Source organism: Drosophila tropicalis, unplaced genomic scaffold (genome assembly GCF_018151085.1).
Source record: "Drosophila tropicalis isolate 14030-0801.00 unplaced genomic scaffold, ASM1815108v1 contig_979, whole genome shotgun sequence".
Classification (NCBI taxonomy): Eukaryota; Metazoa; Arthropoda; class Insecta; order Diptera; family Drosophilidae; genus Drosophila; species Drosophila tropicalis.
In genome coordinates, this window is record NW_027173482.1 from 424,082 (window position 1) to 441,522 (window position 17,441).

General features: G+C 39.1%; 2 long non-coding RNA genes across 3 annotated transcripts; both read left to right on the top strand.

Moving 5' to 3' along the window:
• Positions 1 to 373: 373 nt before the first annotated feature.
• Positions 374 to 11,096, top strand: LOC137586299 (uncharacterized). 2 transcript variants are annotated; one of them, XR_011033752.1, is made up of 3 exons: positions 374 to 808; positions 2,370 to 8,570; positions 10,137 to 11,096. It is a non-coding gene; the product is annotated as an uncharacterized lncRNA (long non-coding RNA). The 2 variants fall into 2 exon arrangements; XR_011033753.1 differs by having other exon boundaries at positions 797 to 938; positions 992 to 8,570.
• LOC137586300 (uncharacterized) lies at positions 8,577 to 9,917 on the top strand. The gene is made up of 2 exons (XR_011033754.1): positions 8,577 to 9,379; positions 9,443 to 9,917. It is a non-coding gene; the product is annotated as an uncharacterized lncRNA (long non-coding RNA).
• Positions 11,097 to 17,441: the final 6,345 nt, after the last annotated feature.

The window sequence follows — 17,441 nt, forward strand, 5'->3', positions numbered from 1 at the left end:
CGAAATCCAAAAAAAATTGCGTGCCCAGCGTCTTCTGGAGCGTGCTGCAAGCAACTCCTTGCTTACAGCTAATGAGTTAGCTGCAGAATGTGGCCTAAATGTGTCCCGATGGACGGTTGCACGAGCATTAAAAAGTCTCCCGTCATTGTGAGACAAAAATTAAAAGTGGCTTCCAAATTATTGCAAAGGCATAAAGAGGCGCGGGTGAAGTTCGCTAGAGACAATATGTCAACTGATTGGAAAAAAGTTCAGGATTTGTTTTCTTATAAAAAGATACTAATTTTATATTTTAGATAATTTTTTCGGATAAGAAAAAATTTAATTTGGATGGTCCGGACGGATTCTCATATTATGTAACATGCGCTTGTCGTTCAAAATTTGAAAACGCAACCGAAAATGGGTAATCGTGGAGACAACCCATTTAGCTTGTTTTTAGTATCCGAATCAGTACATAGTGTTATCGATAATTTATGACCTTACGTATTCACGTAAGTCGTCACGTATCGATCGGTGAGATATCGGCTTAAAGCTCATCCCTAGATTAAAGAATATTGGCGAAAGGAAAATTAAAAGATTAAAATACGCGTGGCCTCGTTCTTTCTTAACTCAACTCCCAAAGGAGACGGAGGTGCTACACTCCTCGCTGCCAACTTCACGGCGATCTTTGCTGCACCCACCGCGTGTATCGTGCAAGAAAAAAATATAACCCTCTTAATTGCATCCTTCATAGGATTGCCCAACAAAACACCCAACTTGGTTCTGGTGTAGTTTCTGGTAGTGCATTGGAGAGAATATCCGCGGAGCGCCTGTGATTTGTCGCAGAAATTAATTCCGCGTCCAATAACATCGTTTTTTTTTGTGGCGTTTTGGCTATCGCCGCTCCAATCGGAATAAATTTATTCCAAAATTTGTGTGGCTGTGGTGTCGCTCTCCATAGGGTAAATATATTTATAATTGTTTGACGTGTAGCTTATTCTCCTGTTCCTACTAGGGACTGGCACCACAAGTACGTAGCAGATTACCCCTGAGTGGTAGACCGCCAAGTCCGATTTTTCAACTGAGGAAAGAGGACTCAGTCTCAATGAATTAACGAAACGTTGAGCGAAGGAAGTTTTAACCTGCGCCTTTCTGTCCATTTTTGACCGGACTCATTCCGAAAAAGAACACGTGGTTTTGTGCAGTGCAGCCGTAAAATAATCAGGATGGGTGCAAGCGTTTAAAAGCCCCTTCAAATTTAATGGTGTCTATGCATTCGAGCCTCTCGGTCCTGCCAATGATTATCGCGAGTACTTAACCAAAAAAAAAAAAAAAAAAACTTGAATCCGTGGAATTCAGGTCTTACTACACGGATACCCAATGAAGCAGTTGCAACCCATTGGCATGACCTAGGGACGTTCGAAGACAATGTTCTTGTAATACTTAGACATTCAATACTTATAAGAGTTCTTTGTTCACAGAGAGAGAGAGAGGATACGAATAATGTTAATGTTAATGTGCTTAATCGAAAACGGGTGCTCCCAAACCAAATCAGAGGCTTCTGACTACCTTAAATCATCTTATCTATTTTTGAACAGCCTCCGCTTCGAAAGATCTTTCGCCGCTGGGCTAAAACTGTAAGTCAAACCATAAAAAAAAAAAAAACTTATTAATTGATTCGGGTTATTCGTTTTTGGAGCCTTTGAATATGTTGGACGTTGGTGCCATTGTCAATACTTAAATTTATTAGGAAATTTAACCGTGTAGTTGTTATTTTTATCCTTTTTCTCTCCCGGCATCAGTTTGATATGATTCGGTTTTTTGTAAATTTGATTCAATTTGGTTTTTGTAACCTAATCTCAAGATAACGAGTAAGATAATTATGTTTGATAACCGCATTGCTACATCGTATATAGTATGAAATTGAGGATAAGATCCAAACTTATTTTTCGACCAGTATTTAGTTTAAGATTTCAAAGTATGAAGATAAGCTTGAATAGCCCAAAAGAACAAATACTACTTTAGGGACCTCTACATATTAACTTCATTAATTCTGAATAATATTAAGTTCGTTTGTTTCCGAAAGAGATATTAAGAATGAATTAAATTAGGAAATGAATCCTGCCTTGTTCATAAGTTTAGAAATTAAAAAAACTATTGTTCTTTGAAATGAACTCCCTATAATCGTTAAATTTTGGGGAACCATGCAACCGACTGAGAGATAACAAGAGGCCGTAAGACATGTTGGAGGGATCCTCAATTCAGACGTGGCCCGAGGATCATGGTAGGGTGGGCGTTCACATGATAGGCCTATAGGATATCATGACATAAACCAACATGTGTGCCTCCTGATACTACATAGTTTAACGTGTTCTTGTTTCTGGTCTCCTCAGGCCTTCTTTCTTTCGCATCTAAACCTGTACCGTTATCCCTTGGTGTCCTTAAGTACGCGAATTTAAAATTTTACGTCTGTATCGAATGTGAGTAACTATAGTTCTGGCTAATCTCTATCGTATAACCCACTCCCAGCCGACCTGACCCTAGCCGAACCTATCGCGTACTCGGCCAGCACTATGCACGAACATCTGCTCAACACTCCTTGTGAGATTCAACGTTACATGCTACAGATAAGATAAAATTTTTGGCGCCCAACGTGGGGCCCGATTCGGCTGCCCCAACCAGATTTTTTTTCTTGTACTAGTCGTGTTATCAGAACCGCTGGATTTATGCTATCGACTAGTATCCCATTTCTCCTGTGAATTTTATGTAATCATAGTAGTGAGCAGTGTTAGTAGTGATTGGAATTATTTAAGTTAAGTACCTCACTTAAATACCCGCACTGACTAAGAAACGCTGGTCATTGACTTAGCAATTCCCGTTTGAAAAAAAAAAAAAAAAAACACCGTAATATATTGTTCGTCCCTGGACGCCGAATTAGTGGCTAAGTGCTACCGTCGGACCGGACTCAATTGATATGTCGGTCTTCAAACTGCACCCGTTTGTCTGGTCTTATAAAGAATGAGAGGTTTGTTACCTGGATTCAGCTTTGGTGGATAAATACTACCGACTGCCCGGAATAAATTCTAGAATTCCTGTGACATCAGCATTGGACTGCGAGCCAGGACAGCTGGAGTCAAGTAATGTGGCATTAAGCTACCACTTAGCCGCAATACTGGCCAAGCAGCGCAATGCGAGACAAATGTTTGTTTTCTCGTATGTGCTTCGTCTATGTTTTCAACTATCTATTTTGTAGTATCTAGAGTACATTTAGGCTGACCTTTAACGTTTGCAGACATGGTTGTATGGTTTCCCGGTTTTAGATGAATTTTTCTGATTTACCATAATATTGCATTATACCCAGTTTGATATAGAAAAGTGTTAGTAAAGTCAGTATTCGATAGTTTCCATAGTTTGGACAGATCTGAAGAAATTAGTAGAAGCTGTGGCATTTGTGTGCGGGAGTTGGACTTCAACGCAGAGTGGATAACCACCCCCTGCAATCATTCATTTCACATTAGTTGCTTTTCGCTTCGCGAAGGAGCTAAATCAGTGTGTCCAGTTTGTCGTACTTCCGTTCAATCCAACGTTACTAATTTGGCGGACGAATTACTGTTAGCAGGCGGCGGAGACATGCCGATCTTAAGATCATCACGTACCGTAGCAGGAGCAACTGAGGCTAACCCAGAAATGGAACCACAGGTCAACACGCCAGAGGCATTCGACTTGCCGTCATCACAAGCAAGCATAGATCAAGTAATAGCCCGAGCCCTTTCCGAAGGCCTTACCCAAATGAATCAGGTAGTTGCTCAATCAATGACTCAGGTCTCCCAAACCTTGTCGCAGACCATGTCTTAGGCTGTAGCCCAAATGACCCAGTCTTTAGAGATAACTTTACAACGAGCGGCGTCTAACGGCCCACTACTTTCAGAAAACGTAGCATCTCGAGCATCCATCCAACCCTCGGGACAAAGACAGACATTTGAAGAGTTATTTCAAATCCCTCCACGGGAAAGTCAAAGTCAACGACCCAATCAGACTACGTATCCAAATACGTCTATGATGAATGGTGGAGCATATCCAAGTTCCGAATTGCGTGCTGATCGGGTTAGTCAAATAATTACGAATTGGAAAATTCGATTTTCAGGACATTCGTCCATAGCGGTAGATGACTTTATATATAGAGTCGAAGCCCTCACAAAACAAACACTCAATAATGATTTAGAACTTGTATCTCGCTACGCGAGCAACTTATTTGAAGGAGCTGCTAGCGACTGGTTCTGGAGGTTTCACCGAAGCGTTCCACTAGTGACCTGGTCACAGCTTCGGGTGGCACTAAGAGCACAATTTCAAGACGGAAGAACCGATCTAGAAATTCGTAGATTAGCCGTCCCATTGACAGAGTCTGCATTGTTAGATGTGCTGAAGGCAAATTTACTACAAGAAATTCAACATAAGATTTTGTACGTACCAATAATGTCGGCTTCACATTTGCGCCACGTTGTGTGCACACGTGAACGATTTATGCAATCGGTAAATAAGTCAGTGACGACAACCATGCCTAGATCCACCCCGAAACGGCAGGTTCATGAATTAGAATTTTCGGCTACCAATGTAAAATTAGAAACCGACCCGAATATAGATTCCGAGGTGGAAATTGCTGCTATTAACTTAATTTGTTGGAATTGCAAGGAAAATGGACATAGATATCAGGATTGCGATGCAGAGCGAAAGATATTTTGCTATGGCTGCGGTCAACCTGATGCCTACAAACCTACTTGTAATCGATGTACTAATTCAAAAAACGGAGTTCGCCGTGCACTGTCGAAAAGTGCACTCAAACTGAACCCGGTGAACACCCTTTAGGGGAATCCTCGATGGATTCCTCACTACCAACTTTGTCACAACTCCCAACTATTCCTATGCACCTACGGGAGTTTATATCTCCACTATGTGCAAATACTAAAAAGATGCGAGGAATTAAGCGATTAATTCAATATAGAAAAAAACATAAATTAGAGAAAACTGCGGTTTTGGATTCGATAATAGATGATTCCCTTGATTGGCGGCCGTACGCAGATGTGAACCTCTTTGGAAGAGAATTAAAGGGTCTCATGGACACTGGAGCGTCAATTAGTTGTGTAGGTGGAAATTTGGCGACAGAATTGATCAACGAATTGCTACCCCTTAAGACGGTAAAAACCATGGTGCACACAGCAGATGGACAAAAACAAGCCATTCTAGGAAAGACTCTTACCTCTGTTAGCTTTCGAGGAATTGAAAAACCAATAACTCTTTATGTTGTACCCTCGCTGGCACAGAATCTCTATTTAGGTATAGACTTTTGGAGAGCCTTTGATTTGTTACCGGCCTTTTTGGCGCATAAAGGAAAAGAACCAACCGTAGCTTGTATTAATCTCGATAGCGAATTAAATGTGTCATTATCCGAATCCCAGAAAAAACACTTACTTTAAACCATTCAATTGTTTCCATCCTTCAAGGAAAAAGGATTAGGAAAAACCAGCTGGCTTTCACATGAAATTGATGTAGGTGATGCAAAAGCGATCAAGCAGCGGCACTATGCTGTATCTCCGGCCATAGAAAAATTAATGTACCAAGAGATAGATCGTATGCTTGCCCTTGGGGTAATAGAAGAATCAAATAGCCCCTGGTCATCACCTGTTGTACTGGTGCGCAAACCAGGAAAAGTTCGATTATGTATTGACAGTCGAAAACTTAATGCAGTCACGATTAAAAATGCTTATCCTATGCCTTTAATTGACGGAATTCTTAGTCGGTTACCGAAAGCAGAATTTATTTCAAGTATTGATCTAAAGGATGCTTATTGGCAAATACCGCTAGCCGCTAGCGACCGCGAGAAAACGGCATTTACCATACCAGGAAGACCTCTCTATCAGTTTACTGTAATGCCCTTCGGTTTGTCAAACGCCCCTCAAACAATGTCCAAACTTATGGATCGAGTGATACCACCAAGTTTGCGAAATGAAATTTTTATATACTTAGATGACCTTTTAGTAGTTTCGGAGTCCTTTGAGAGACATATTTCAGTATTATCTGAGTTAGCTAATAGACTAATCCTAGCGGGACTTACAATTAATGTGAGAAAAAGTAGTTTTTGCCTCAAAGAAGTCAAATATCTTGGCCATGTTATTGGTAATGGAACCATTAGGACGGACCCTGATAAGGTGTCAGCGATCCAAGAATTCCCAGTGCCCAAGTCTGTAAAGCAAGTACGTAGGTTTTTAGGTCTCACGGGATGGTATCATAAGTTTATAAAAAATTATGCTGGTATTGCCGCACCCATTTCCGACACGTTAAAGCACAAACGAAAATTCATTTGGTCTGAAGAAGCACAAAATGCATTTGATCGGTTAAAATATTCTCTGTGTACCGCCCCTGTACTACATAGCCCTAATTTTAACGCTCCTTTTTCTATACACTGTGATGCTAGTCATAGAGGTGTGGGAGGTGTACTTATGCAAATCGATAACGAAGAAAATGAAGTGCCAATCGCCTTCATGTCACGAAAACTAAATCAGTGTCGAAGGGCTTATTCCGTAACAGAAAAAGAATGCCTTGCGGCTGTCCTATGTGTAAAAAAATTTCGAGCTTATATTGAGGGTCAAGAATTCTCTATTATTACAGATCACGCGTCCCTAAAATGGTTAATGACGCAAGTTGACTTAAGTTCTAGATTGGCGAGATGGGCACTTAAACTGCAAGGATTCTCATTTAAAATAATGCATAGGAAAGGCTCACGAAATATAGTTCCTGACGCTTTATCCCGAGTACATACTGATGATATATCAGCTATTACCTTAGCAACTGGTTTCGATCTGTCGTCAGACGCCTTCGACGCTGATGAATATAAAGATTTAAAAGCTAAGATTCAATTAAAGCAATCCCAGCTACCCGACGTCAAGGTTATAGACAAATACATTTATCGGCGATCAGAACACGCATCCGGTGATCGTGTAGCGGATGACCTGTGCTGGAAGCTTTGGATTCCAAAATCGTTAGTTCTGGATGTGATCCAACAAAATCACGAAGACCACCTAGCGGCGCACAGTGGAATAAATAAAACACTGGAGCGGATCAGACGCTATTTTTTTTGGCCCAACCTAATAGGTGATGTAAAGGAATTTATTGCGAACTGTTCTGTTTGTAAGACTACTAAGCATTCGAACACCTATTTGCGTCCCCCAATGGCCAAATCAGAGCAAACATATAGGGTTTTTCAAAAATTATACATAGACTTTTTAGGCCCATATCCCAGAAGCAAACTCGGAAACATAGGGATCTTCGTAGTTCTCGATCATTTCACTAAATTTCCTTTTTTAAAAGCTGTTCGAAAATTTACTGCAGATGCTGTTATTACCTATCTGGAAACAGAATTGTTCCATTGTTTTGGCATTCCCGAAGTAGTTGTATCAGACAACGGATCTCAGTTCAAATCCATCAGTTTAAAGCACTGCTGGAGAAGTATAACGTTCGACATTCCTTTACCGCAGCGTATGCCCCACAAGCAAACGCGTCCGAACGGGTAAATAGATCGGTGTTAGCTGCAATAAAGTCTTATGTGAACAAAGATCAGACCAATTGGGATGAAAACCTTAGTTCAGTTGCATGTGCGCTAAGATCCAGTTGGCATTCGGCCATCAATAATAGTCCGTACCGTGTATGTTTTGGCCAACAAATGATAACGAACGGTGCAACTTACCCCCTGTTAAGAAGTTTAAACCTATTAGAGGATAGATCTATTCAGTTTGACCGTACTGATTCTCTGGAAATAATTCGTCAGACGGCGATCAAGGCTGTAGCAAAACAGCATGAACGCAACGAAAAAACATATAATTTGAGAAGTCGAGACGTGTCATTTCAACCAGGTCAAGAAGTGTACCGACGTAATTTTCCAGTTGAGTAATTATGCAAAGGGTTTCTCAGCCAAGTTAGCTCCAACGTTTATAAAAGCCACAGTCCGTCAGCGGATTGGAACTAGTTATTACGAACTAGAGGATATGCAAGGGAGAATGATGGGGAAATTCCATGCAAAAGACATTAAACAATAGGGCATTATTTATTATCTCCTTTACTCCAAGTGTGATTTTGTCGGGGAGGTGTGTAACATGCGCTTGTCGTTCAAAATTTGAAAACGCAACCGAAAATGGGTAATCGTGGAGACAACCCATTTAGCTTGTTTTTAGTATCCGAATCAGTACATAGTGTTATCGATAATTTATGACCTTACGTATTCACGTAAGTCGTCACGTATCGATCGGTGAGATATCGGCTTAAAGCTCATCCTTAGATTAAAGAATATTGGCGAAAGGAAAATTAAAAGATTAAAATACGCGTGGCCTCGTTCTTTCTTAACTCAACTCCCAAAGGAGACGGAGGTGCTACACTCCTCGCTGCCAACTTCACGGCGATCTTTGCTGCACCCACCGCGTGTATCGTGCAAGAAAAAAATATAACCCTTTTAATTGCATCCTTCATAGGATTGCCCAACAAAACACCCAACTTGGTTCTGGTGTAGTTTCTGGTAGTGCATTGGAGAGAATATCCGCGGAGCGCCTGTGATTTGTCGCAGAAATTAATTCCGCGTCCAATAACATCGTTTTTTTTTGTGGCGTTTTGGCTATCGCCGCTCCAATCGGAATAAATTTATTCCAAAATTTGTGTGGCTGTGGTGTCGCTCTCCATAGGGTAAATATATTTATAATTGTTTGACGTGTAGCTTATTAACCTGTTCCTACTAGGGACTGGCACCACAAGTACGTAGCAGATTACCCCTGAGTGGTAGACCGCCAAGTCCGATTTTTCAACTGAGGAAAGAGGACTCAGTCTCAATGAATTAACGAAACGTTGAGCGAAGGAAGTTTTAACCTGCGCCTTTATGTCCATTTTTGACCGGACTCATTCCGAAAAAGAACCCGTGGTTTTGTGCAGTGCAGCCGTAAAATAATCAGGATGGGTGCAAGCGTTTAAAAGCCCCTTCAAATTTAATGGTGTCTATGCATTCGAGCCTCTCGGTCTTGCCAATGATTATCGCGAGTACTTAACCAAAAAAAAAAAAAAAAAAAAACTTGAATCCGTGGAATTCAGGTCTTACTACACGGGTACCCAATGAAGCAGTTGCAACCCATTGGCATGACCTAGGGACGTTCGAAGACAATGTTCTTGTAATACTTAGACATTCAATACTTATAAGAGTTATTTGTTCACAGAGAGAGAAAGAGAGGATACAAATAATGTTAATGTTAATGTGCTTAATCGAAAACGGGTGCTCCCAAACCAAATCAGAGGCTTCTGACTACCTTAAATCATCTTATCTATTTTTGAACAGCCTCCGCTTCGAAAGATCTTTCGCCGCTGGACTAAAACTGTAAGTCAAACCATAAAAAAAAAACAAAACTTATTAATTGATTCGGGTTATTCGTTTTTGGAGCCTTTGAATATGTTGGACGTTGGTGCCATTGCCAATACTTGAATTTATTAGGAAATTTAACCGTGTAGTTGTTATTTTTATCCTTTTTCTCTCCCGGCATCAGTTTGATATGATTCGATTTTTTGTAAATTTGATTCAATTTGGTTTTTGTAACCTAATCTCAAGATAACGAGTAAGATAATTATGTTTGATAACCGCATTGCTACATCGTATATAGTATGAAATTGAGGATAAGATCCAAACTTATTTTTCGACCAGTATTTAGTTTAAGATTTCAAAGTATGAAGATAAGCTTGAATAGCCCAAAAGAACAAATACTACTTTAGGGACCTCTACATATTAACTTCATTAATTCTGAATAATATTAAGTTCGTTTGTTTCCGAAAGAGATATTAAGAATGAATTAAATTAGGAAATGAATCCTGCCTTGTTCATAAGTTTAGAAATTAAAAAAACTATTGTTCTTTGAAATGAACTCCCTATAATCGTTAAATTTTGGGGAACCATGCAACCGACTGAGAGATAACAAGAGGCCGTAAGACATGTTGGAGGGATCCTCAATTCAGACGTGGCCCGAGGATCATGGTAGGGTGGGCGTTCACATGATAGGCCTATAGGATATCATGACATAAACCAACATGTGTGCCTCCTGATACTACATAGTTTAACGTGTTCTTGTTTCTGGTCTCCTCAGGCCTTCTTTCTTTCGCATCTAAACCTGTACCGTTATCCCTTGGTGTCCTTAAGTACGCGAATTTAAAATTTTACGTCTGTATCGAATGTGAGTAACTATAGTTCTGGCTAATCTCTATCGTATAACCCACTCCCAGCCGACCTGACCCTAGCCGAACCTATCGCGTACTCGGCCAGCACTATGCACGAACATCTGCTCAACACTCCTTGTGAGATTCAACGTTACATGCTACAATTATTGGAGAGATTTAAGAAAAGAACCTGTCTATTTCTCGAAGAGAAATTTCGGTGGAGGATCTCTCATGGTATGGGCTGCTTTCTGTGAGTCAGGATGCTTGGAGATTGCATTTCCAAGCACTCATATGAACTCCAGAGAGTATATCGATTTACTAAAAATGAATCTTCTACCGTTCCTTCGCGCACAACGAGAAGATTCATTTGTTTTCCAGCAGGATAACGCATCAGTGCACGTCAGCCGGGAGACCCGGTCATGATAAGAATGAAATTACACCATTGATGTGGCCGGCATGTTCTCCAGATATGAAACCTATGGAGAACTTGTGGGCTTTACTAGTGCGTAGAATTTATGCCCGTAACACTAAATTTAGCAATGTTAATAGCCTTAAACTGGCTATTATTAAAGAATGGGACAATATCTTCCAATTAGATATAAGTAATTTGATTAACTCCATGCCAAATCGTATTTTTGAGTTTATTTCAGTTAAAGGTGGTTACACACATTATTAATATAAGTAGGTTATTATAAATTTTTAATATTTTGTTTTTGTTTATAAAAAATGAAAAGTGCGGCTATAGTTATGCACTTAGAACAAAACGAAATGTTTTATTAATTAAAAAAATATGGATTGGTGAGACTCAAAAACGATCTTTATTGAAACAAAGCGTCTTAAGAACTAACTTATGATTATTCATACAGATATCATTAAAATTCGGTTAAAAAGCTTTTGATGTTAGTATTGGGAGCTTTTGATCTGGTGACATGGGATCTGGACTTTGAATGGTTTATTGATTTTTGCCTACTAAGCGTTCTTATAGGATATGTTTATAGGATTTTTGTTAAGTCTCGGTTGCAGTAAACATCCGCTGTTTTCTAGACTTAAGGGGGGTCAAGTTATGTGGGTGAATGGAGCGAGAAATTCAGTGGTGTGAGTTGATGGAGTGGCGGATATATTACTTTATGTATTTTCTTTACTGGTTTGGTTGTCGATTACACTGGATACGTGATTATTTGTTTTATGTTTCAGATTCGTTGATGCTCGTGGAGTTCACTCGATGATTTGTTTCTACTGGTAATTTGCTAGGCGCCAAATATTTTTAAGGTTACTCGTAAGGCAAAAAAAGGGATTTGTTGCTTCGCTTCTTGTTGATCAGGACTCGATGACTTGATAGCTTGATCTTGACTCGACGACTTGATGATTTCCTGATTTGCCGCTGGCCTTATATAGGCATCCCGGGGCCTCTAGAATCACTTGGTGTGATACCGCTATACAGCCGGTAACTTTACTTCAGCCCATCGCTTTCATCAACGTTGTTGCCATGCATGGTGAAAATCCCGTAATAGTCATTGGCGCAGCCGCATCCACCTTCTTGACTCTTGTCCTTGTTGCTCAGCTTTTGCCCACATAGCGTCTCTGTTGCTATGTGGGCCTCCATCCTTTTCTCTCCAGTACTCGCTTTTCCTCATTGGTCGCATATCCTCTCTGGTTGCTAGGCGACGCTGCTTTTTCCCATGTCCTTCTTCTTTTCGCTCGTTCTATAAATTTTTAGGCAATTGTTGCTCTTCTCTTTGCTGCATGGATATTTAGTTTCATTTGTCTAATATAACTAATTTAAGTCCAAATTAGTTAATTTCGTTCTTCTACGTCATCAATATATATTCGCCTCATATACAGGGCTTCCGCAAGACTCAATTCCCTTCTTCTTCGGCTTGCATATAACCCCCTTTGCCAATCGACCTCGGTCGACGATATTTGTATGATTTGGTATGCACACAGACGCACTGCCCCCATCATATTTATGATGCTGGACGGCTGAGCGGGCCTCGTGAGAGGGTGAAAGCAAGCAATGGACTGGAGAGACAAAGTGAAGGAAAAGCATGACGAACAGGGGGCAGTGCGTCTGTGTGCATACCAAATCATACAAATATCGTCGACCGAGGTCGATAGGCAAAAGGGGGTTATGTGCAAGCCGAAGAAGAAGGGAATTGAGTCTTGCGGAAGCCCTGTATATGAGGCGAATATATATTGATGACGTAGAAGAACGAAATTAACTAATTTGGACTTAAATTAGTTATATTAGACAAATGAAACTAAATACACATACACACAAACATTGGTAATATTTGCCCTGCTAAGGTTTTAATTCAAAAGTTTAAGTTTTCTAGGCCTCATGAAATCTCCTCTTTTAAAATTACAGTACCAAATGAGTACTTCTCAGCTATGGTTGACCCTAATTTTTGGCCAGAGGGCCTAGTTGTACACGAGTTTGCGCCCAATAAGCGCTCTCGTCCGTTGCCTGTCCACCTTCCTAATTTATCTTCTGCTTCAAAAAACTAATAACGTCTAGTCTTTGCATTCATTATCAAAATGTAAAAGGACTTCTTACCAAGCTGTCGAACCTTTTCTGTGATAGCCAAACCTTTTCAGCTGACATATTAGCTTTCTCTGAAACTTGGCTTAACTCCTCTGTTTTAGATAATGAAATTCTTTCTAATAATTTTATTTCTTATAGGCTTGATCGTGTTGGTCGTCGTGGCGGTGGAGTACTCATTGCTGTAAACTCGAATCTGTCTTCAAGTGTGGTGCCGATTGATCTCCCCTTAGGTGTTGAGTTTATTTGCGTCGAAGTTACATGTTCTAACTTTAGCCTATATATCTCTTGTTCATATATTCCTCCAGCTTCTGATATCATGATCTACGTGCACCATGCTGATGCTTTACGAACTATTTTTGGTCGTCTTAAAGATCGTGATGTTCTTATAGTTTTAGGTGATTTTAACTTGCCTAATATTTCTTGGCTTGTTGATGATAATCTATCTTTCTTAATTCCTTCATCTCAACATGTTTTTCTTGATAGCCTACTTGAATGTCCACTATATCAGTTGAATTCTTTCCTTAACTGTTCTAAAAGAATCCTTGATCTTGTTTTTGTCTCTGATCCCACTGTTAGTGCTGTATCGCAAACACAGCCACTAGTGAAACCTAAAGATCCTTATCATCCTACCATTGAAGTTACTATTTCTTACAATTCCGTTACTAATTTATTTAAAAACATCTCAAATTCTCGTCGTAGATGTTTTCGTAAAACAAATTTCAATCTTCTTAACAGCCTTATTTTCTCTTTTGATTGGTCGTTTCTATTTGAGTGCTGCGATATAGATTGTGCAGTGAAGTTTTTCTATTCTGCTCTTAATTCTCTAATTGATAAATGCGTTCCTTATGTGAATGTCTCTACCGTCTCCAGCTCGCCAGTCTGGTTCACACGTAGGCTCTCTAGTCTTCGTAACATTAAATCGAGATATTTTAAAAGATTTAAAAAAACTGGTTCGCGACTTGACTATGCAAATTATTGTATAGCCAAATCTCAATTTTGTCTTTTAAATACTCAATGCTACAACAATTATCTCGTTCGCTGTAAGGCTGAATTTTATAAGAACCCCAAAAGATTTTACAACTTTGTCAATTCCAAAAGACGCTCTGATGTACTACCTTCCACCTTCAGACTTAACGACCAGTCTGCTAATAATGATTAAGATATTGCAGATCTGTTTGCTAAATTTTGAACAAGGTGGTCCAAATGGTCCGAAAATTTTCATCAATTTTCCAGAAACATCAGACAATTTGAATGTGAAAACGATAAAAGGAATAATTGAGCTTAATAAAAGCGTATCTTTTGCACCAAGCAAACTTTGCCCCAACCATCAAAAATTTTATTGCCATAAATTTTCATCAACATATGACATACAATTAGGTAGAAAATATCTCAAAGCATGTCAGGCCGTTATTAATTACGAAGAAAATAGTGTAACATTATCAAATCACAAATTCTATTTCAAATACACCAATATAGAAGAAAAAGAAGAATCAATACCTTATCCTCCCCAGAGTTCGAATATGAAGCATTCGCACATGAAATAAATAACGGTATCGAGGAAAGAAACGAAGAAGAAAACGAAGAAATAGAAAAGTTAAAGAAAATATTGCTGAAAATTTGACCTTTACTAGTACAATAAAACATAACATCAGAACTAAGTACAAAGACCCAATTTACAAACACCCATAAAATACCCACAAATCTTTGACGAAGAAGTCAATAAACAAATTAATGAAATGATAGAACAGGGAATCATTCGAAAATCTAAATCGCCCTATTGTTCACCAATCTGGATCGTACCTAAAAAAGAGGACGCAATCAAAACACAAAAGTTCCACCTTGTAATCTACTATCGTCGTCTAAATGAGATGACAAGTTATCAATACCAGTAATGGATGAAATATTAGACAAACTTGGAAAATGTCAATATTTTACAACCAATGACCTCGCCAAGGGATTCCATGAAATCCAAATGGACCCTAAATCAATCGAAAAAACCACATTTTCAACTAAACATGGTCATGAATGCCATATGAGCTAAGATTAACATAAACGACCCACATTATATTTCATCCTTTGAAAAATTAAAATGCCTCCTTATGAACGATCCCATATTTGCATATTTCGATTTTAAAAAAACATTTTTTCTAACCACTGATTTAGCGGACGTTGACGATTCTATGCGCAGTACGTTCAAGTGGTCCCTACGACACCAGGACATAGCCTGTTACGCGCGAGCCCAAGCAGATAACTGCCCACCTCCCACCCGACCTAAATGGGATAGGATAGATGTTTTAAGCATATTAATACAAAACTCTGAGCCGATTACAGGGAATAGAAGGTTGTAATCAGAGCAGAGGACCCTAAAAGGTTCATGCAAGTCATAGTTAGAAGAACAACGACTAAGGGATAAAGGTATCAAAGGATGTCTACTCCGTCTACATGGTACCGACAGATTCACCTGAGCTAATAACTCAGGCGAGTCGATATCACCAATTAGGAGCTTGTGCATAAAAATGACACCAAGCATAATTCTACGGTTAGTTAGGGACGATAGGTTAATCAAGAGAAGTCTACTAGAATACGACGGCAAATTGACATTGCGATCCCAGCTTAAGCCACGAAGAGCAAATAGCAAAAACTGCTTTTGAACGGATTCAAGTCTAATCTGGTGCGACTCATATTGAGGTGACCAAATGCAAGATCCATACTCTAAAATAGGACGGACAAGCGAAGTAAAAAGAACTTTAGTTGTATAGGGGTCATCAAATTCTTTTGACCATCTTTTAATGAAACCCAGGACACTCATGGCCTTTGCGACCGTGGTGGAAATGTGGGTGTTAAAATTTAACTTATGGTCCATAAGTACGCCCAAATCATTTATATTATTTAAACGTTCTAAAGGGCTATTGTTTAGAAAATAAGTGACCAGTTGGGGAGAGTTACGGAAAAAAAGTCATCACCTTACATTTGGTAGTGTTAAGATTTAGTAGATTAAACTGGCACCAGGATTGAAAGTTTTTAAGATCAGCTTGTAGCCGACTAAATGAATCTGTATCTTTATGAGTAAGACAAAGTAATAGGGTATGATTAACGGAATCAAAGGTTTTGCTAAAGTCAGTATATATTACATCAGTTTGTTTACCATTTTGTAAACCCCTTGATAATTACTGATATAAATTCTAAAAGGTTAGTGGTTGTAGATCTACGTTTCACAAACCCATGTTGGGATGGCGAAATAATAGAGCTGCAAAAATGTTGCAATTGAGAAGTTATAATTTTCTCAAAAGCTTTCGGAATAGCGGACAATTTTGAGATACCCCTATAGTTAGAGGCTTCGGACTTTTTGCCATTTTTATGCAGAGGAATGATATACGACTCTTTCCAAATAGATGGAAAAGAGGAAGATTCGACAGACAATAGAAACAATTTTAAAATGGGTTTACATAATGCGTTTGCACAGAACCTGAGTACGCATCCAGGAAGACCATCTGGCCCCGGAGAATAAACAGGTTTAACTAATTTAAGTTCGCTAAGAATAGAACTTTCATCAATCACTGGATTGAAAATGCAATTAGCCTTTTTTAAATGATAAGTATACGGACTTGCTCGATATTCCGTTGAGGAATAAGTTGTTTTGAAAAAACTCGCAAACATATCGGCAATTGCCTGATCAGTGCTTGCTTTTTTATTTTGAAAAGACAAAAAAGATGGGTGCACAGAGGTCTTACGTTTAGAATTAACAAAGTTATAAAATTGTTTAGGGTCGGAAGAAAACTGAAGCTTACACCGCTGAAGATAATTCTTATAGCATTGAGTATTAAGCATCATGAATTTTGAACGAGCGACTGTATACAGAGCATAATCTGATGAACGACGTGTTTTTTGAAACTTCTTATAATATCGTGTCTTCACATTTTTCAAATTGGATAACTCACGAGAGAACCAGGGAGGTTTGTTAAGCCGCTCCAGCCTACCAAGAGGCACACAAATATCAAAGAGTGAATTCAGAGTATCATAGAAAAAACGAACAGCTGAGTTCATATCTCTACAATTGTACAGATAAGACCAATCGGTAGTAGCAATGTTTTCATTAAGGCAGGCAAAGTCAGTCTTACGAAAGCACCTAGTTAGAGGTAACTCATTTGAACCAAGTAATGGTGAAAGCAAGGGCAAATCAATTTTTAAATTTAATGTAGGATGAAATTTGTCTTCTGGAAGAACAAATGGTTCGATCCTAGAAACCTCACAATAAGAAGAATCTAATACAAAAATAAGATCTAACGATTTTCTATTAGAATTTAAGACAGGATTGACTTGGGATAAAGATAAGCCTAGAAGGCCATCAATAAAGTCATGTGACAAAGAGGGCAGCAACGTGGTAGATTCATCTGTTAGTGACCATGCTAAAGCGGGTAAATTAAAATTACCTACAACTATGAGCAAGTCTTGACTGGAAACTAAAGAGGAGACAAACTGAATTGCTCTAAATGATTTAAATATACCACCATGTCTGACAATGGTGGAATATAGGAACAAGTAATGATAGCATTAAAAGATTTAAAATTTACTTTAACACCGACAAACTTAATCTTCTGGGTACTAGAAAATTGAATCATTTCAGATGATAAAGCAGCATCAACAGCTATCAGAACGCCACCACCTATGCGAGAAATCCGGTCACGTCTGAATA